Here is a 22,389-nt window from a genome sequence, read left to right as displayed (position 1 = left end):
TACATAGATTGTTTTTCTTTTTTAAAGAAGGTTGTTAAAATTCATTCACATTGAAGCTATTGGAGTCAGGGAGGGATGCCATGTTTCATAGACAAATATAATGTCAAATATAACCATATTTAGTAAAAGGAAGAATTCAGACATTTAGTTTAAAATGCTTCTTGCTTTAATTAACTTGCATTTAAGGCCAATAATGGTTGGTATTGAGGAAATTAGGGGCATGTGTACTTAGTTTTTTATGGTGGGGTTTGGATGTTGGGAGATGGATTGTGGGTCTTATTTTTGATGCAGTCAACAAGGTACTCAATGTATCAGTCAGGAGCCAAGATATCCTTGGTCTTGATATCTTTTAAATTCTGCCTGGAGTTCATGGGAGCAGGTTCATTAAAGAATGAATAGGTTAGGCTGTGAGCAAACTTTGTTATGGTTGGTGAATTTATTGTATAAATGAATTTGCATTTGTTGAACTCATTTTTGTAAATGACTCTAAAAACTCATGGGGCCACCAAGCTGTACTGCTATGGCTGGCCAAAAATGCCAGTTTGTTTTCTCATCGTGGTTGAAGGGATTTTCCTTGTCTTATGATGGAATTGTGAGTTGCCTCTTGGTCTCTAGCTCTCCCCCTCTCCACCAATCAGTCCCTCTGAGTCCAAAACTGCCATATCTGCCCCCCCCATAAGAAAATAGAAGTTTCAGGAGCAGAGCCCTGTTCCCTTGCTTCCTTGCAAACTGACATCACCACCAAAAGCTGACTTGAATTTTCAACTAGATGGTGAAACTCAAAGAACTTCAGACTCGTGTTTCACCCAGATGTACCAACATGACTCTGTTAATTAATTGGAACGTTGAGGAATACTTTGCCTCCAACTCTGTTTTAATTGTGGATGCTATTTGGAAGCCTGACAGAAAGATTAAAAACTATGTAGACTTGTCACAACTCCAGTTGTGAAAGGTATGCATAGTCACAACTGCAATCAGGTCATTTTGGTCATCAACTGCAAGGTCATTTTGGCTTTATAAAAACTCTACAGTTGCTAAAATGGCAACTCTATTGGCCTTCATTAAAGGAGGATGTGGAAAGCTATGTAGAAAGCTGTCTCATTTGTTTTCCAGCTAAGTGCAGGCAAGGAAAGACCCCAAGTCAAATACAGGCGGTGGCAGATTCTTCAGGACCCTGGAGATAGATCTCCATGGATTTCATCATACAATTGCCTGAGAATTCTAGAAACACAATAATCAGGTTTGTCACAGATCACTTCTCAAAGCTGGTCCATTTCATACCATGCCAAAAGATATCTTCAACGAAAACCTAAGCAAAGCTATTTTTACTACACATTAACACTTGTATGGTGCTCGGATATATACTTGGCAAGTTTTTAAAAAAGAGAGAATATAATTGAAAACATTACAGGAATCTAAAAGTAATGGGGGCTTTGGACTTCCAGACAGGGAACTATATCATCAGGCATCAGCTCTTACATGGTTAAAAGAATGGGTAAATTTGAAACATAGAAGGCTATTACTATTAAAAGGGCATGAATTGCCACCAGGTTGGCATGCTTTTCCTTTGTATGGCAGATACACAGCACATAAATATTTCCAGAGACAGTATGTAAGAAATGTGCTATTTAACATATGGGAAAACAATTAAAATACAACATTACAGGGAAATACCAGTCTGGCTCTCCACAATGGAGGCACTAATATATCCAAACCTGATTACAGTGGTACCTCTACTTAAGAACTTAATTCTTTCTGTGACCAGGTTCTTAAGTAGAAAAGTTTGTAAGTGTTGTGGTTAGCTCTGGCCCAGCTCCTATCCCAAGGACTGAGAAGGTGGATGCGGGGGAAACATCAACATGTCATAGGTCTGTTTTGCTGCTGACAGAGTCAGACAGTGAATTGTCCTCTGCAGAAGGAAGTGATGGTGAGATGGAGGGGGGGGGGCCTTGGAAGACAGCCCAGGAAGAAGTCAATCACCCTTATCTTCCTTACATTCGGATGAGGAAATAATGATAGACCCACGCATGCGTAGAGCTATGCATAGGAGTGAACAGCTTAAAAATTATTATAGGAGATAATTGAGTCCACCTGTAGTTGGGTGGGGTTCAAGTAATTAGGGCTGCTGTTAAATTGGCAGTGTGCTGGCCTCGCAGTGTGGAGATTATCTGATTGTACTGGTTTAGGACATGACTTGCTGTTTCAGGACTCTGTTTGTTGATTTTTCAAGACTTTGAAACCAAGCCAGAGCAAAGCGCGTGGAAGGAGGAGGGCTGTGATGTTTCTTCACAGCTACTAGCTAAGTACTTAAGGACTGTTTAAAGGGTTTTTACAGCCTACAAGGTTGTTTTGGGAAGAGTACTCTTTGCAATACAAAAAAGGGTGCTTTGTTTCTTTTGAATTTTGTGAAAAAAAACATTGTTTTTGAATTTTCAAGTGTGTTTGTGTCTGAATTTTTTACCCTTGAATTTTCGGGAGGCTCATACCATAGAGACTGCCTGAACAGTAAGTAGAAGCAATTTTTCCCGTAAGAATCAATGAAAAAGCAAATATTGCATGCAAACCCATTAAGAAAGAAATAAAAGCTTGGAATTTGGGTGGAAAGAGGAGGAGGAAGAACAGGAGGAGGACAGTCACTGCCCAGAGTGAAGGGAGCATTTCTTTTCTCTGGAGGTTTATTCCCTCTCCAAGCGCCCAGAGAAAGGAAAATGCTTTGTTCTCTCTGGACTGCCAAAGCCTCCTTAATTTCCACTGGCAGCTTAGAAAAGCCCGAGATGGCTGGGATTAAGGGGGGAATGGCAGGAAACTGGCTGGGCCTTCGTGCCGCTCTCAAATTTCCTGGGAATTTTTTTCCAGGCTTGGGTTCTTAAGTAGAAAATAGTTCTTAAGAAGAGGCAAAAAAATCTTGAACACCCGGTTCTTATCTAGAAACATTCTTAAGTAGAGGCATTCTTAAGTAGAGGTACCACTGTACTTGGGGAAAGTGTACTTTATAAAGATATTCTAAACGAGAGTGGTGAACTGAAATCCAGGCTATAATTTCAGAATCAAGTGGTGAATCTAGCTTACTGGCCATACTTCCAGATTCAGTCAAAATATGAGAAAGACATTAAAACTTGGGATGTAAATAAAAAGCCAACAGTGTTGGACAAAATCCTAATGGGGATGGATGAAAAACTGATCAAAAATATAATTATTTAGTGAACTATGAAATGGAGGAAGAAATAGACAAATGATTAATGCTTGGGCAAAGATTTTTGGGTACAATATAGAATTAGAGAAAAGGAAATACTTTGGGACAGAAATTTATCATATTTATTTATTGATTTATCATGTGATTGTTTATATAGCATCAATTAATTATACTCTGATTAATTAACTGAATAATAATTTATTGGCTATTTGGTTAAGAACTATAAACTATTCACACATTGAATATTAATGTTACCTATATACTAATTATTAAAAATGGTCCTTCTTAGTTGTGGCATCCATAATATGAACCATGAAACATGTTTTCAATAATCATTATTTTGCATCTCTCTATGGAGGAATGCCTTATTTAAAAATTCTAAAATTTGGCCAAAGGACATTAGTTAGAACATAAAATGTCAAAGAGTGTTCTTTCAATGAGGAAAGATTATATATCAGTGGTTCTCAATCTTTCTAATGCCGTGACCCCTTAATACAGTTCCTCATTGTTAGTACTTTGTGGATAACTAGTTGGGTTTTACAATATATAATATATGCCAGCAATGTATGGTTAAAGGAATTAGCAAACTACTGCTTTAAGCGCATGTACTGCAGCTCAGCTATAAGAGGGAGTCAGCAACATGTCTCTGTCTCTCTGTCTCTCTCTCTGTCTCTCTCTCTTGGAGCCTAGAGCTTTGAGACTCTCCCTGTTATCTCTCTGATGCTGGTTTGTCTATATGACTATTCTATTGTAAGGACTACTATATGTAGTAAGAACTATGCATTCTTATGTTAGTATGTATATGTATTGATTGAGGCTTGACTTGTAAATATTGATGGCTGTATTTGTGAAAAACTAGGACTGTTACTGACTATACATTATTTGTATAATGTAACAAATATTTATACATTTAATGCATGTGGTCTGGTTAGTTGAAGGACTGCTAATATCTCTGGAATATTAGCTGGATATCCTCCACCTACTTGTTTTCCGTTACATAGGGGTAATACAGTTTACTCCTCATCCGCTAACACTCATGTTGTAGGGACCCCCAACCATAAGTCTAGCACCAATTTTCCTAACAGAGCTTTAAACTGATTGGCAGGAAGGTCAGAAGGACAGCCCCATTGTAAATGCCTATCACTTTTATTTATTTATTTATTTGCTTGCTTGTTTGTTTGTTTGTATATTTATTTATTTATTTATTTATTTATTTATTTAGTTAGTTAGTTAGTTAGTTAGTTAGTTAGTTAGTCCAATGCACAATAATACACAATGAAGAGGTTATACTCGAGTAAAATATATTAGAGAACAAATAGAAGTGAAAATATAGGAGAGGGGCAGCATACAAATCTAATAAATAAATAAATAAATAAAATTATGATAGTAGTATAAGAAGAATAGAATAGAAGAATAATAGATACGATGTATGAGATATAGGAGAGAAATAGGACAGGGGACGGGAGGCACGCTGGTGCACTTATGCATGCCCCTTACTGACCTCTTAGCAATATGGAGAGGTCAGCTGTGAATAGTCTAAGGGTAAAATGTTGGGGGTTAGAGGAAGATACTACGGAGTCTGGTAATGAGTTCCATGCTTTGACAACTTGATTACTATTACTGCACTTGTATCAAGAGTGCAATGCAGAAATCACAGGCTGCCCGCAAACAGTTGAGGAGATTTTTTTTTAATCCTTATATGAAGAGACTCCAAAATTACAACAATATATTCTTAAAGAATAGAATCTGCTCTTTGTAATGGTGCTAAATTGAAGAGGATCGAAGCTGTCCAAACAGGATCAAACAGGTATCAAAGTTAGCCAAAATTTGACAAAAACCCATTAAGTACCAAATTTGAACTCTTATATTTTTTCAACAACTTGAAGGAAATTGCTACAAATTGGAAGTCCTCATTGCAACTGTGTACTTAGTATACCTGCCAAAAATCAACCTAAAAGGCCAAGTAGTTTTGAAACTACAGCAGGCTGAAGATTGCTGTAAAAATATTTTTGAGGATTTTTCTTTTTTTGCAAAGTTTGAGTCTGAACTATGTAAAAAGTAAGAGGATAGGTACATGGGTTTATAAAGCCTTACAAGGTGTGCAGGTTTTCTAAATATCTTCAACATACTACTGAAACTGCTACATTTACAGCTTCTGGAAGTTGGCCCACTGGTCCAGTTGACACAGAATAATTCGAATGCTGATTCCCATTGACTCTGATCACAAAGGGGAGTTATGTGATGCTAGGACACTGTGACCATCATAAATACAAGTCAGTTGTCAAGTTTCTTAATTTTAATCACAGGACCATGAGAGTAATATAAGAGTGCACTGTTCCCTGTAGGCTGCGCGCGACAGCGCGCGCGCATTCCAAAATACCGCCCCGCGTGCCCTTTTCCATGGGCGCGCAGTCCCCACATCCCCCTGCCAGCCCACTCCACTTTGGCCCTGCCCATTCGGGAAAAGATGGCAGTGCCCATCAGGCACTTCCGCCCTTTCCCTGAGGCTCAGCCTATGCTAGGACGGAAGGGGGGAGGTGGCGGCGGCTGACGTCAAGGCCTGCGCCCAGGAAAGCGGCACGCTTTTCAAACGTGCCATTTCCCTGAGTAGCCGGCTTCGCCTCCTCCTCCCCCACTGCCACGGTGTGGCTGCCCCCTAGAGCCAGGGGCGATGGGCCCGACCTCGGCCTACCCGGCCCCGGTGTGGCTGAAGCATGAGCTTAGCCTCCTCTCCCACCACCACCTCCTGCAGCCGCGTCCAACCCCCCCAGGCACCTCTCGCCCCTTCATGCCCCTGCCCCCGCCCGATACACCCCTCTCTCCAGTTTTCTCCTCCTGCACCTGCCATCTGCCCAGCCTACAAGCCAGCCTCCCTCTCGAACGTGGCGCACTCCGAGCTATCAGCGCCAGGCTCCCCAGACAGGCAGAAAGGTGATTGCTCAGTCGCAGCAGGGGGATGGGAGGGAGAAGAGATGCAGGCAGGGGGGCATTCCCAAAGCACTCCAAGAAAGCACTCTCGCAGCTCCCTCGCTGGGCCCGTGGATGAGGAGGAGGAGAAGCTACAGCCACCCTGCGAGAGGGCTGTGAGAGCGCTTTCTCGGAGCTCTTCAGGAATGACCCCCCCTGCAGCCCCTTCGCTGGGAGCATTTTCGTCCCAGGTTGTCAGTGAAGAGGCTGCAGGAGAGGATGGGCAGGCATTCCTGAAGCACTCCGAGAAAGCACTCTCACAGCCGCTTCGCTGACAGACAGAGAAAGAGAGCAACAGACAAAGCGAGATAGAAAGGAAGAGAGAGGGAGAGAGAAAGTGATAAAAAGAGAGAGAGAGAAAGAGGGGGAGAGAAAAAGAGAGAGAGAACAAGAGAGGGAAAGAAAGCAAGAGAGAGAGAAAGAAAACAAGAGAGAGAAAGAGTGAGAGAGAGAGAAAGCGAGAGAAAGAGAGATAATAGAGGAGGGGAGAAAGAGAAATGATAGAAAAAAGGGGAGAAAAAAGAGAAATGTTTAGTTTTAATAGTAATAGATTTTGGTTTTGTTTTATTATTAATTTCTTTTAATAAAAAGAAGGGATTTCCCCCTTATCTATCATCTATCTATCTATCTATCTATCTATCTATCTATCTATCTATCTATCTATCTATCTATCTATTTATACTTCTATGCCGCCCAGTCTCGAAGGGACTGCTGCTCAGACACTACACTTTTCCGCCCACACCGAAAAAAAATTAGAGGGAACATTGGTCATAAGTGTAAAAAATGATCGTAAGTTACATTTTTCAGTGCCCTTGCACTTGAAAAATAACCAGCTAATACATGAGCTTGGGCAAACAACTCTTAACAGAGAATGCGTATTTGTCTTACACAAAGTTTATATAAGAGAGACAAGAAGTAATAGAGTAACTGTCACAAGAAAACTCTATAGACAAGGTTAAAGTTTGGAGAAAGTTGGTTGGATCACTTCCAGTTCATGAGAAAACTCTTCCTTGAATTAAAAGAGCAAGGAATGGTCTTTTCAGAAACACACAAAGTGTATGTTGTGCTGAATTTCCTTGATAATAATAATAATAATAATAATAATAATAATAATAATAATAATAATAATAATAATAATAATAATTCCTTTGGATTATTTGGGATTTGGATGAGGGGAGAAATGGGGAAATCATTAAATTTGAAGACAACAATAAAGTGGCAGGAATAGCCATCACCCCAGAAGATAAGGTGAAGATCCAGATAGATCTAGATAGACTTGAACCCTAACAAGATGAAATTCAATGTAGAGAAATGTAAGGTTTTACACTTAGGCTAGCCCTGCTGTTCTGTTCGAAAAAAGTTCCTAATGTTATGTTCCCGGGTCACCCTGACCCGGACCGAAAACTCTTCATTTGCAGTGCTTATGTTTGGTCTTTTTGAAAGCTTTTTTCACCTGGAAACATGTTTGAACATTTCTGCACACAATGGAATGAAAATTGAACTGAAAAAATTAATCCTTATTGGTTTATTTTGCACATAAATGTGCCTCCCCCCCCGTTTTTGTGAAAGTTTTTTCAATTTATGGATAGTTTTGCTTGCAAAATCCATTCTATTTTACTAAAGTTGGTGTGGGATTGGTAGCTTGAACATTTCTGCACACAATGATATGAAAATTGAACTGAGAAAATTAATCCTTATTGGTTTATTTTGCTCATAAATGGGCCCCCATGCTTATACTCAAATAGGCTTATACTCGAGTAGGCTTATACTCGAGTATAAAATGATATGGTCTTATATTCAAAAATAAACCAATAAGAATCATTTTTTTTCAGTTCATTTCTATTTTTCTTATGTTTAGGATTGTTCAATTTAGTATATCAAAACTTTTGAGTTTATTGATAATTTTGCCTGCAAAATGCATTCTATTTTACTATTCTATTTTGGTGTGGGATTGGTAGCTTGAACCTTTCTGAACATAATGATATGAAAATTAAACTGAAAAAATGATCCTTATTGGTTTATTTTGCTCATAAATGGGCCCCCATGCTTATACTCAAATAGGCTTATACTCGAGTAGGCTTATACTCGAGTATAAAACAATAAACCAATAAGAGTCATTTTTTTCAGTTCATTTATATTTTTCTTATGTTCAGGATTGTTCAATTTAGTATATCAAACCTTTTGGGGGAAAATTCCTTAGGGATTTGTAGCCTTAAAAAATATAAATTGACACGAAATTCAAAAAGGATGGGGGGAGGGGCTTTTTGATCAAAATAAAAATATAAGTCTCAATTTTTCCAGTTCAATTTTCATATCATTATGTTCATAAATGTTCAAACTAGTTTTCCAGTGGAAAAAGTTTTCAAAAAGACCAAATTCAAGTACCTAAAAAAAATCATTTTGATCCGGGTCTATATGACCCGAACAGAGTAAATGTGACTTTTTTTTTGCCAAGAAAAAATTTTTTCCCCCACCCCCACAAATATTTTTTTGATGATCAGCATTGTTAAATTGAGTAAATGAATGCGTAAGATTTTAAAGAATATTTCGGATTTGGAGCATAAAAAAATAAAAAGTGAAAATTGTTGCAAGCAGCCAGGGGGGGGGGAGGCCTTATTTCTGATGTTAAAAAAACAGTAAGAATCATTTTTTTTCAGTTCCTTTATATTTTTCTTATATTCAGAAATGTTCAAGGTACCATTCCCACACCAACTCCAGTAAAATAGACTGCATTTTGCAAGCAAAACTATCCATAAATTGAAAAAACTTTCACAAAAACGGGGGGGGGGAGGCACATTTATGGGCAAAATAAACCAATAAGGATTAATTTTTTCAGTTCAATTTTCATTCCATTGTGTGAAGAAATGTTCAGACTACTTTCCAAGTGAAAAAAGCTTTCAAAAAGACCAAACATAAGCACTGCAAATGAAGAGTTTTCGGTCCGGGTCAGGGTGACCCGGGAACATAACATTAGGGAGTTTTTTTTTTTCAGCAAGAAAGAAACCTCCCACCCCCCAAAAAAAATTCTCATAGAGAGAACCCCTGAAATGATGAAAAGTCATGAAATTTCAAGTTTCAGATATGCAGGGAAAATTTTTTACAGGGTCTCAAACCTTGATTTCGGGTCTCACAGACCCGAACAGAACAGCAGGGCTAGAGAAACCAAATGTACACTTACAGATTATGTGAAATCTGCCTCAATTGTAGTAACTCTGAGAGGGATCTTGGAGTCTTAGTGGACAATCACTTAAAAATGGACCAACAATGTTTGACACCAGCCAAAAAAGCCCAAAACATTTGCATCAACAGAAGGATAAAATAATGTGTTGTATTAGTATCGCTGTATAATGCCTTGGCAAGACCATACTTGGAATAATGCATCCAATTTTGATCAAAATATTGTTAAAAAAATGTAGAGACTAAGATGATTAAAGGTCTGGAGAAAACATATGAAGAACGGTTGTAGGAATTGGGTATGTCTAGTTGAATGAAAAGGACTGGGGTGACTGAGAGGGAAATGAAAAGATGGTTTCTTTTGTGTAAAGAAGGGAATTAAAGTGCAGCCATATTGTGATACCAAGTTGTCTTTTATACTCAAATGACCTTCCCTCTGTACCATTATATAACCGTGTGTGTGAAGCAGAATTATGAACACATATTGTATTTTTAGCTCATTGTGTGAAAAACAGGACATGAAACTGGGGCTAGTCCTTAAGTAAGAGGAAAAACCACATAAAGAACATATGTCATTGCTCATGTCACTACTTATGGGAGTGTTCGTTATACTGGGAGTCATGTATGTATTGTCAATTTGGTATAAAAATTGAGGTGCGAAGATGTCAATTGCCTTCTTCAGGGGTGATTCTCTACCTGAGTTGGCCTCTCCTTGATTAAGGAGATAGTAAACGTCTGTTCCTGTTCACCTGGCTCCTGTGTCATTATTTTTCTTTTTCTCACAGTGACCTAATAACAGTGTGCAATATTTCAGGGGCTGCCCCAAAGAATAGGGGGATGGGTTGACCTATTTTCCAAAAACTGGAAAACAAGACAAGAAACATTGGATTGAATCTAATCACGGAGAGAAACAACCTAGAACTAAGGAGAACTTTCCTGACATTTAGAGCAATTAATCAATGGAATAACATGTCCCCAGAAGTTGTGTGTGCTCCAACACTGGAGATTTTTAAAAAGAGACCAGACAGCTACTTGTCTGGAAGAGTATATGGTCCCCTGATTCAGGAGGAGGTTAGACTAGAAGACCTCCAAGGTCCCTTCCAATTCTTTTATTTTATTTTAAGTTCTGTTATAGGTACACATGTTGAGCATGCTAAATACCTATTGGAACTCACTAATTTACACTAACAAAATGATATTATCATACTTACACATTGGATTGTATACTCTGTGACCAAGACTTGGATTCTTTTGTCATAATAATTATCTGATAATTAATTAATCAAGTTCAAAAGTTACGGTCTTTGGGAATTGACATGTTAGCTGCAGTTGGTCAGTTAATGGAGCATGTAACACCTTTCCTTACCTTGGGTTGTTTTCTCTGAGACTGAATCTGGAACCCTCATCAAAGGAGCTCAGTCAGAGAAAGTGCTTAAATGGAAACCTCATAGTTCTCCAGCTTCCTCAGCCCCAACTAACAAAGCATAAGAGGCCAAGGTTTCCCATGCATGCACAGAAGAAGAAAAAAATAAAAAAATCCCAAAATCAAAAAGACATTCAAAAAAATTTAGGGGGAAATGGCAGCCCCTGGGGACCAGTACGAGGCCAGTGATGTCACCAGCAGGCTGCTACTGTTGTGCCTGGACTGGACTGGACCGGTAGGAACCCGCCCCTGTTCCAAAGACTAGATACCATGGCATTTCGATATTAAACATTATTAATTTGAAAATGCTGTTACGTTTGTGATTGGCATTTTGGAATTTTACCTTTATAAATTTGGAGGAGACCCCTGAGACCATCTAGCCCAACCCCTCCTCTCTGCAGCAATCCCAGTTAAAGCTTCTCTGAGTGATGGCTGCTCCATCTTTGCATTCAGAGAATCCACAAATGTGAGACTGAACTTCTCTGCTTTCCTGGCTCAGCTCTAAAAGATCTCATCCTTTTAGGATATTTTTCTCTCTCATTCAGCTAAAGTCTCCTCTCCTGTAACTGAGTTCATTTTTCCATGTCTGACACCCTGGAGTAACAGTGAGCAGATCTTAGGCTGGTGTGTGACGTGTGTCAGTGATCGGAAGAGGGCTGCATCCTCCCGTCCTCAATTGAGAGATGATGTCAGTTGGACACCTCCTGATCTTCAGCTCTCCTCCTTCTTGTCTTTCCTCAAGGCCATGAGCAGCTCCTTTGATCTCTTCCTTAGCTTACCATATTTTTCGGAGTATAAGATGCACTCTCCCCCACCTGGGGCGGATTCCCATTCTGCATGCACACAAGCAAAATCTCGCTGGACACACACGTGCAGTTCAACTTATGCTACCAATGTGCCACCCTTTCCCCTACTGGTAGCAAACCAATATTGCTCCACCCCAAAAAGAGGGTAAAAATTTGGGTCCATCTTACACACCCAATGTAGACCCACCCACCCACTGGCCCCCAGCCTTTGGCCTTTGCTTCACATTGCTGCCTCCATGTGCCCCATTTTCCACCCCTTCTGATCCCCACCACCCAGAAAATGGAGCGTGCAGAGGCGGCAATAGCCTATGGCAATCCTTGCAGCCTGAAACAGCTGATGAGGCTGAGCCAACCAACAATTATCTGCTTGTGCTAATCAGGCTATGCTGAAGCTGAAACGGGTGCTTGCTGCAAGGAGGCAAATTTCTGGGAGGCAGATTTTTTTCCCTTGTTTTCCTCCCCACAAAAGGCAGGTTCATCTGATAATCCAGAGCATCTTATACTCTGAAAATAATAATAATAATAATAATAATAATAATAATAATAATAATAATAAGAAGAAGAAGAAGAAGAAGAAGAAGAAGAAGAAGAAGAAGAAGGCTGGAAGTCTCTTTCACTCTGCATTGGACCCTGCATGAGCAAATTTTTGGTCCTTAAATTCTTCTTGCCTTTGAGTCATAGTGTCAAGTGTCTCATCTGCAGCTTCTTGCTGTCTTTCCAAGTTTTTATCAGGTTCCAGTTGTGCAATGACTTCAGATCTTACTGGAACTTCTACTGGTGCCAGATGAGATTTTGGTGTTTCTATTTTGCAAATTTCTGTATTTCTTCTAATTCGACTTCACTGAACATTTGGTTCCTGATTATGAGTCGTCGCTGATCAGCCAGTCGAAGTTCCATTATTTTTGAGTCTGCATATTCTTGTTTCCATAATTGGTACATAATTGGCTGAAGGAGAGCAAAGAGTCAGCATTGATGGAGGTCAACAATAGGAAACTTCTCAAGGTGAAGCAAACTAAGGACCAGTACAAAAAAACTGTAACTCAAAGTCGTATGGACAATTGGCGGAACAAAACATTGTATGGCCAGTTCTTGGAGAAGATTGAAGGCAAAGTGGATAAAAAAAGACTTGGTCATGGCTTACAAGTGGAGCACTCAAAAAGGAGACAGACGGACTAATACTGGCGGCACAAGAACAGGCCATTAGAATAAATGCTGTCAAAGCCAGAATTGAAAAATCAACAGACGATCCAAAGTGCAGACTCTGTAAAGAAATACATGAAACAATCAATCACATACTCAGCTGCTGCAAAAAGATTGCACAGACTAACTACAAGCATAGACATGATGCTGTGGAACAGATGATCCACTGGAACTTGTGCCGGAACTACCATTTACCAGTGGCAAAGAACTGGTGGGATCATAAGCCCGAAAAAGTGGTCGAAAATGAGCAAGCAAAACTACTATGGGTCTTCCGACTTCAGACTGATCGAATTCTGAAGCATAACACACCAGACATCCTGATTGTGGAGAAAAAGAAAGTATGGATCATCAACATCGCAATCCCAGGAGACAGCAGAATTGAGGAGAAGCAGCTAGAGAAATTGGTGAAATACGAAGATCTAAAAATTGAGCTGCAACAACTCTGGCATAAGGCAGTGAAAGTGGTCCCAGTGGTCCTTGCACGCTGGGCGCAGTGTCAAAGGATCTCAGCAGACATTTGAAAACCATCGGAATTGACAAAATCTCCATCTGTCAATTGCAAAAGGCCATTTTGCTGGGATCGGCAAACATAATTCGCCGCTACATCACGCAGTCCTAGGTGCTTGAGAAGTGCCCGACTGGTGATGAAATACGAAACCCAGCATAGTGATCTCATTTCCTGTTGTATTGACATAATAATAATAATAATAATAATAATAATAATAATAATAATAATAATAATAATAATAATAATAATAATAATAATAATAATAATAATAATTATTATTATTATTATTATTATTATTATTATTATTATTATTATTATTATTTAGATTTGTATGCTGCCCCTCTCCGCAGACTCAGAAATACCATATTTGTCCTTCCTTGAACTTGATGTAGATTTTCTGCAAATTCTCCTCCAAGCTTGGTGCCACCCCATGATTCTTATGGCTGCATGTGCCTTCTTTTCAAGCCCTTCATGGCACCGGACCAGATTACCTCAGGGACCGCCTTCTGCTGCACGAATCCCAGCGACCAGTTAGGTCCCACAGAGTGGGTCTTCTCCGGGTCCCATCAACCAAGCAATGTCACTTGGCAGGACCTAGAGGAAAAGCCTTCTCTGTGGCAGCCCCGGCCCTCTGGAACCAATTCCCCCCAGAGATTAGAATTGCCCCCACCCTCCTTGCCTTTCAAAAGTTGCTTCAAACCCACCTCTGCCGCCAGGCATGGGGGAACTGAGATACACTTTCCCCCTAGGCCTTTACAATTTTAGGCATGGTATGTCTGTATGTATGATTGGTTTTTATATAATGGGTTTTTAACTGTTTTTAGTATTGGATTTTGTTATATACTGTTTTATTGCTGTTGTTAGCCTCCCCGAGTCTGTGGAGAGGGGCGGCATACAAATCCAATAAACCAACCAACCAACAAACAAACAAACAAATAAATAAATAAATAAATAAATAAACATCTCCCTGCTGACTAATATTCTGTTTCCAGTTAACTACAATTTTGAGGTCATTTTAACAAACATGCATATCAAGTTTGGTGTCCCTCATCTTTCTTTCAGTCCACCATTAATATTCTTATATGAGATTCTATTGTTAGTCAAGTCCTATGTGCTAAAAAAAACCTCCTAGATGATTTTTCTACTGCTTTTTACTCCTGCACCCTTCTCTCTGTGAAAATCATGCATATTCCACTCATTAAATTTTCTCTATTTTAAAAAGGTAAAAAACAAGCTTCTAAAAATTGAACTGTTACAAAGACAAAACAAAAGTAGATGAAACATATTTTAAAAAGTGTATATTTAAAAACAGACAAACAGGAGGATTTGCTCTACCAAATTGGAAGTTATATTACCAGGCAGCCGCCTTAACTTGGATTAGAGATTGGATAGCATTAGAAGATAGGAGAACATTAAATTTGGAAGGCCATGATCTTATCCTAGGTTGGCATGCCTTTATATGGTATGATAAGGATAAAATACACACATATTTTAAAAGTCAAACAATAAGAAAGTATTTATTGGAAGTTTGGAAAGACATCAAAAAAAATCATTTTTTAACTATTCCTGATTGGATTTCCCTACTAGAAGCAATAACCCATCCCAATTCGACTCAGGAAATGAAAATAATAAGATATAAATAATTACTAGATGACCAGATGAAACTAAAATCAAGAAATAAATTACAGGAAGAAGCCATTAAAATTGATTGGTGGCAATACATTCAGATCCAATCTAGATTTCAAAGAGACAGTAAGGTATATATTTTTAACAAGAGTAAAAAAAAAATGCATCGGATTTGCGCATGTGTCGAGAGAGATAGATGCCTCTATAGGGAACTCCATAATGTGAATTAGAAAAGTGAAAGTTAACCCTTGACAACCCTCTCTGGCTTGATGAAAAGTGGATTGAGAGGAAGAGAATCAAATGGAGTTTTTGAAAACGTATTTGGATCATTTCAAAAAGAGAAGCAAGCTACTGTTTTAAACGTGAGTAAGGGGGGGAAATAGAGAACAAAGGAAAAATGGCGACTACTCCAGATTTGAGGGGGGGGAAATGGATTCACTTCTAATGGCATTTGCAAATATGGGGCAACAGCTCAAAGAGATGCAAACAGCTATAGCTGCCGTGAGTGCAGGACTTACAGACTTAAAAGAGGAATCAAAATCACAAGATGTGAGAATTGTGAAACTGGAGGAGGGGAAAGTTCGCCATGAGTCATGCATAAATAACTTAGAAGATAGACAAAGGAGATCTAATCTGCGTTTAAGAGGCTTTAAGCAAGATTTTGCTGAGAGTAAACGTCTTATCCAAGTAATCCATCAATGGCTTTGTGAAAATAAAATCAAAAGTGACCCAAATGAATTTGAGAGAGCACACTGGGTATTTGGCCCTCAGAATCCAGGCAATCAAAGAGACATTATTGTAAAATTTATTTTGGAGAGGAGAGCAGCAGAAACTTACAGAGAATTAAAGCAAACTCTAAATTTACATTATAAAGGCACTCCAATACGCGTTCTAAAAGATTTGTCTGCTGAGACACTCCAGGCAAGAAACCAAATAAGACCTATTGCGAACCAACTATTTCAGAACGGAGTTCGCTTTACCTGGAATTACCAAGCAATAATAATGGTTTTTAAAGATTCCAAAGTTCTCCAAGCAAGATCCTTGGATGAGGGGAAGAAACTGCTTCAGCAACTGGGGTTTGATTTGGATTTAAATTTGCAGGCATCGTTAGGGAAGGAGAAAACTGTAGCAGAAGGAGGAAGAGAAAACAAAGACCCGATTTGAGACCTGTTTACAGCTCAGACAATTTGCACAGCAGATCAAGAAAAATATGAAAAAATTGCAGCCCTACAAAAGGAGCTGGGATTACTCCAGGAAAGAGAAAAAAAGAAGAATCCAGAACTACGAGTCAAAAGAGAAAATAAGAACTGAACTGTTAATATGGTATTATTGTTCTCAACTAACTTGCTTCTTTGTGTATTGTATTCTAATTAACAAGGGATAAAGAGGGAAGGAGGGGGGATTTCCTTTACTGTCTTTAAAGGGGAAAGGTGGGGGGGGTTTCCGCAGTGGAATGCAGGGGTGCCTCTTGGATAAATGAAAATTCTTTTCATTGCCTCCCCTCGGGGGGGGCGCAGGGGAAGGGGCACTGTGGTGGGGGTTCAAGACAATTAACAAAGACTTTTCCACTAGGCTCTGTTTTGCAGAAGGGGGAAACACATTCAAAAGTATGTATAATGGGTAAAAGGATTTTACTGTCATTAAATGTGAATGGAATGGCATTGCAGAAAAAACGGTATAGAATTATGAAATTGGCCAGGGATAGTAGAGTTGATTTTTTGTTTTCATCAGAAACTCATAAAGGAAGGAAAAGATCAGATAAATTAGTTAACAATAGTGCCTGGAAATGGATTTATGAATCTAGAGGGAACACAAAAAGTAGAGGAGTTGCAATTCTAATAAACCAAAGAGTCCCATTCGAATTAATTCATATTAAAAGTGATAAAGATGGTAAAATGTTATTCATTAAGGGGAAAATAAATAATAAGGTAATAACCTTAGCAGTAATTTATGCGCCAAATGCAAATACAAAGCAATTCATAATAAATATAAAATGTAAGTTAGATAATTTTGCAGAAGGCATAGTGATCCTTGCAGGTGATTTTAATTTGAAATTTACAGCAGGGGGGGGGAGAAAAAGTTACATTTAAATAAAATTAATATGTTGGACCTCCATGCAAACGCAGCAAAAAGGAATACATTTTATTCAGCAAGACATAATAAATTTAGTTTTATTGATTATATATTAATGAATAAAATGGGGGAGGCACACCTCAACAGTTAAAAGTATTTGGTTATCAGATCATGCTCCATTGTTAGCAGTGATTGAAATGGATGCTAATAGACAACAAAGGATCTGGAGATACAACCCTGTGGTTTCGGTTAGTGAAAAAAATAGACTCAAATTACAACAGGAATTTTGTGAATTCTTTAATATCAACGAAACAGGAGAAATTAAGCCAACAATAGTTTGGGATACAGACAAGGCTTTTATGAGAGGTAATTGCATTAGCACTGAAACTTTTATTAAAAAATCTTGGGAAGTAGAAAGAGAAAGAATAATTAAAGAGATAGACCTAATCCAAGAGAGTCTGAAAATTACAAGACATAGAGGCTGGAATACACTACTACTACTTAAGAAAAAGAAACTACAATCTCTTGAGGAGGAGAAAAGGAATAAAATGAAGATGATTGTAAAACAGAGAATTATGGGATGGGGGAACAAATCAATGAAACAAATGGTACATTATTTGAAAAAAAGAAAGGAGAAATCCTATATCCCTGCTTTAAAGGATAAGGATGGTGCAATAAAACGTAGTAATATTGAACTGGAAAAAATAATGAGAGACTTTTATGGCAATTTATATAAAAAAGAACAAATCACAATGCAAACTATAGAAGTTAAGGAGAAATTAACAGAAGAAGATAGACAAATCTTAAATGCAAAAATAACAAATGATGAAATATCTAGAGTTATTAAAGGGTTAAAACCTACTAAAGCTCCAGGCCCAGATGGTTTTACCGGTGAATATTATAAGACTTATACGAATGAACTATTACCGCATTTGGAGAAATTGTTTAACAATGTTTTTCAGACCTTTGACATTCCACAGTCATGGAAAATTTCAGAGATTATAACTATCCCAAAGCCAGATCGTGATTTAATGGACCCAGGTTCCTATTGTCCTATCAGCTTACTTAATCAGGATTATAAAATATTTATGAAAATATTGGCAAACAGGATAGATAATATTTTACCAAAGATAATTGGAGAAGACCAATATGGATTTGTTAAAGGAAGAAAGATTTACGAATCAATTAGAAACGTTGTTAATGTGATACACCATACCACCACTACCAAAAGAAAACTAGGTATTTTAAAGTTAGATGTCTATAAAGCTTTTGATAAAGTTAACCATGATTACTTGTTTCAATTGTGTAAAGATTTAAATATGGGAGACAACTTTTGTCAAATTATAAGAGCAATTTATAAGGATAATATAGCTTATATTAGGGTAAATGGTAATAGAACAGAGAATGTTAAAATTCAGAACAGAACTAAGCAGGGTTGCCCACTATCCTCAATGCTATTTACATTGGCAATTGAGGTCTTAGCAAATAAAATTAGAAACGATAAGGAGTGGAGAGGTTACCAAATAGGAAAACTTGAATTAAAACTAAATCTTTTTGCAGATGATGCTATAGTATTGACTGAAACCCCAATTGAAATGATGAAAAGAATAAAGATTTTACTCCAGGAATTTAAAGATCAGTCGGGTCTTACAGTTAATATAGAGAAATCAGAGATAATTTGTTTAAATACAGGCCCTAAAGAGCAAATTGAGATAAGAAAATTGTCAAGATTGAAATTAGGATGTAAAAAAATGAAATATTTAGGAGTTTGGTTGTTAAAAAATCCTAATAAAACTGCGATGGTTAATTATAACTCAATATGGAAGAGACTACAAAAGCAGTTAAAAAACTGGAAGAAAAAAAGGTTGAGAAGAATGGCAAAGATTAGAGCCCTTAAAATGATGATTATCCCCAAAATGATGTATTTATTTCAGGTTTTACTAGGTACCTTTCCAGGGGCAAAATTGAGGGAATGGGACAGTAAACTAAACTTTTGGGTGGAAGGAAACAAAAGATTTAGAATAAGGAAAAGTTGGCTGTTTGCTCACAAGAAAGAGGGGGTGGGGAAGCCCGAGCTTAGAGTTATATAGAGAAGCATTTCAAATAGAAAGATTAATGGAATTACAGTTATGGGGGGGAAAGAAGTGGGCAAAACTGGAAAAGGAAATCAATAATATAAATAATAAGGAGTTATTATTTTAAAAATGGAGTAAAATTGAAATCAAGAATTTAACTGACCCTCTGAAAGCAGTTTTAGAAATATGGTTTAAATGGCAGGGTAAATTGGGAACTAGAAACTCAAAATTATCAACGTTACATGTATTGAATACAGGTAATGATGTGAACTTTAGCAGAATCATAAAAGAATTAGATAGCAAAGGGATAATAAGAATTGAACAATTATATGAGAAGGACGGAAGAGTTAGCAGAACTCGGCTGGAATGGTGGTTGGGTCAACAGAAATGGCTGCAGATCAATGCAATATATAAATATTTAAATAAAAGTGAGAATAAAGAAGCTTTCTTGAGAGAAGAAAATAGCTTAGAGAAAATATTAAAAGAAAAGATTAACAATACCAAAGCACAAGCTAGTAATATATACAGAATGTTATTGCCAGCAGAAGAGGGAGTAATAGAAGGCTTGACAAGATGATGGCAAAATGATTTACAAATAGACGAAAGTGAAATGAAAGAAATAGTAGAAAATATATATAAGATTAAGAATACAAGAGTTAAAAAGATGAGAAGAATTTTTTTTACATAAATGGTATTATACACCGGCACAACTTGCACACTTCCAGGGGAAAGGGAAAGATAATTGTTGGCATGGTTGCCAAAGGAAAGGAATTTTCATGCATATGTTCTGGGAGTGTGTTGAAGTTCAGAAATTTTGGAAGGAAGTGCAGAACGAAATAAATAAAATGTTAAACATTAATTGGATAATTACTAAAGAAATAGCGATATTAATTAAACAAAGAGAACTAAGAGATTTTAAAGAAATAAAAACTACAGCATTGGAAAGCGCTCAAGCGGTAGTGGTATTGGGTTGGAAAGAGTCTATAAAATGGACATTACAGAACTGGTATTGGTACATGGTTGATCACATTCATTTTGAAATCATGGAAATAAGATTAAACAAGTTTGATGAAAATAAATTGGAGAAGCTGATGGTATGATGGAAAAAGGTGAAAGATTATATGTTGAGTAGAATTTGTGACAAAAATGTGAAAAATAAACTCCAATCACTCTTTGAATAGTAAACAAGTGCAAATTAGAGCTAAGGGGGGGGGGAGAATATAATCTAGTAAATATTTGAACCCCCCGCAATTGGTGGTGGTGGTGATGGTTATTGTCAGTCGGGTGATGGGCACATGCACTGTGCACTGTTTTATTTTTGTTTTATGTAACCTTGTGTGCAAAACTAATAAAATATATTTTTTTTAAAAAAAAAAGAGCAATTTTTTTAAGGTAATTTATTAATTAATAACCAGTCTAAACTAATAGGTAAAGCATATAAATATATGATAGGACATAAAAATATAGACTTGACCTTAAAAGATAATATGATAAGCTGGTGTAAAAATATAGGTAGAGAAATTGATATTAGATACATGGGAAAAAGTTTGGATCTCAAACTGGAAAATGACAAAGTCGGTTTCGTTAAAAGAAAACCAAATCAAGATGTTCTATAGGTGGTATCTCCCACCGAGTAGAATAGCAAAAATGTTCCCCAATATGTCCCCATTATGTTGGAAATGCAAGAAAGAAATAGCTACCTATTATCATCAATGGTGGATGTGTAGTAAAGTTAAGCTTTATTGGAAAATGATAGAAAGAATTTTAAAATAAATAGTAACGCTGGAGATAGAAAAACCCCCGGCATTTTATTTATTGAGTATAACTAGTCAGAAATATAAGAAAGAAATTTTACATTTAGTTATACATATTTTGATGGTGGCCAGGATTGTATATGCGCAAAATTGGAAAGGGGAAAATATCCCCAAAGAAGAAGAGGTTATCAAGAAAATATTAGATTGCGCTGAAATGGATATGATGACAAGATGGTTAAAAGACCAAGAAGAATCAGAATTTTATGTAGTATGGAATAAAGTGTATATATGGATAAATAAGAAAAAGAAGAATGCATGAATTACATTTTGCTCACCACAAGGAATCTATTTACTTAATAAAAGGGGGGCCCCCCAAAGGGAAAAAGAGCATAAACATCCTTGCCACTTGCCTAACTTCATTACAACAGCAGCTTCAGGCTCTTCAAATAACTTCAAATAAATAAGACAAATAACTAAAGGTAAAAGAAAGAAGAAACTGCTATGGTTTAGCAATGATGTAAGGGCTATAGTCAATGTGAAAAAAAGGCTGCCTATAGGAGGTATAAAGAGTCTGGAAGTATAACTGATAGAGAGGTGTATAAAATGGGACAGAAGGAGGTGAAACAGATAATATATGCTGCTAAAACCTCAAAAGAGGAAGAAATTGCCAAATCTGTAAAGAAGGGCCATAAAACCTTCTTCAGATATATTAGTGATAGGAAGAAGAAAAACTGCAGCATCATGAAGCTTAGTACCAGGAATAATACATGCATTGATGGGAATAAGGAGATCGCTGACCATTTCAATAGCTACTTCTGTTCACTTTTCTCAAAAGACACCTTACAATATAATACTATAGAGGGATATGGGGTATGGATTCAGCTCCAGTGATCTTAGAAGCCGATGTCTTAGAAGAACTTGAACGATTAAAGGTAAATAAGGCAATGGGTCCAGATGGCATCCACCCCAGAGTTAATAATAATAATAATAATAATAATAATAATAATAATAATAATAATAATTATTATTATTATTATTATTATTATTATTATTATTATTATTATTATTATTATTATTTAGATTTGTATGCTGCCCCTCTCCACAGACTCAGAAATACCGTATTTGGCCAGTGTTGTGCCTATCCACAAGAAGGGCAGTAGAGAAGAAACTGGTAACTACAGGCCAGTTAGCTTTACATCAGTTATAGTTAAAATGATGGAGACTCTACTCAAAAAGAGGATAAATCAGCACCTAAAAAACAATAACTTATTGGACCGAAATCAGCATGGCTTTACTGAAGGCAAATCATGTCAGACTAATCTCATTGATTTCTTTGACTATGTCACAAAGGTGTTGGATGAAGGTGGTGCCATGGATATTGCCTATCTGGACTTCAGGAAAGCCTTTGATATGGTTCCGCATAAAGAGCTGATAGATAAATTAGTGAAGATTTGACTTAATCCCTGGATAGTTCAGTGGATTTCAAGCTGGCTGAAGCGTAGACATCAGAGAGTTATTGTCAGGTGCTGCCAGTCAAAATTCAGACAAATAAAACTCTGAGTCCTTTCATTTAAGGTTCAGAATTTGAAG

At 37.4% G+C, this 22,389-nt stretch overlaps 1 protein-coding gene across 1 annotated transcript in view; it reads right to left on the bottom strand.

The window, feature by feature from the left end:
• Positions 1–22,389, bottom strand: part of LOC139154299 (uncharacterized) — a 1,065,525-nt gene that overhangs the window by 551,703 nt on the left and 491,433 nt on the right. The window lies entirely within an intron of this gene.

This window comes from Erythrolamprus reginae, chromosome Z (genome assembly GCF_031021105.1).
Source record: "Erythrolamprus reginae isolate rEryReg1 chromosome Z, rEryReg1.hap1, whole genome shotgun sequence".
NCBI lineage: Eukaryota > Metazoa > Chordata > Lepidosauria > Squamata > Dipsadidae > Erythrolamprus > Erythrolamprus reginae.
The sequence above is the reverse complement of the archived record's forward strand: the minus strand, read 5'-3'. Positions and strand labels throughout refer to the sequence as shown.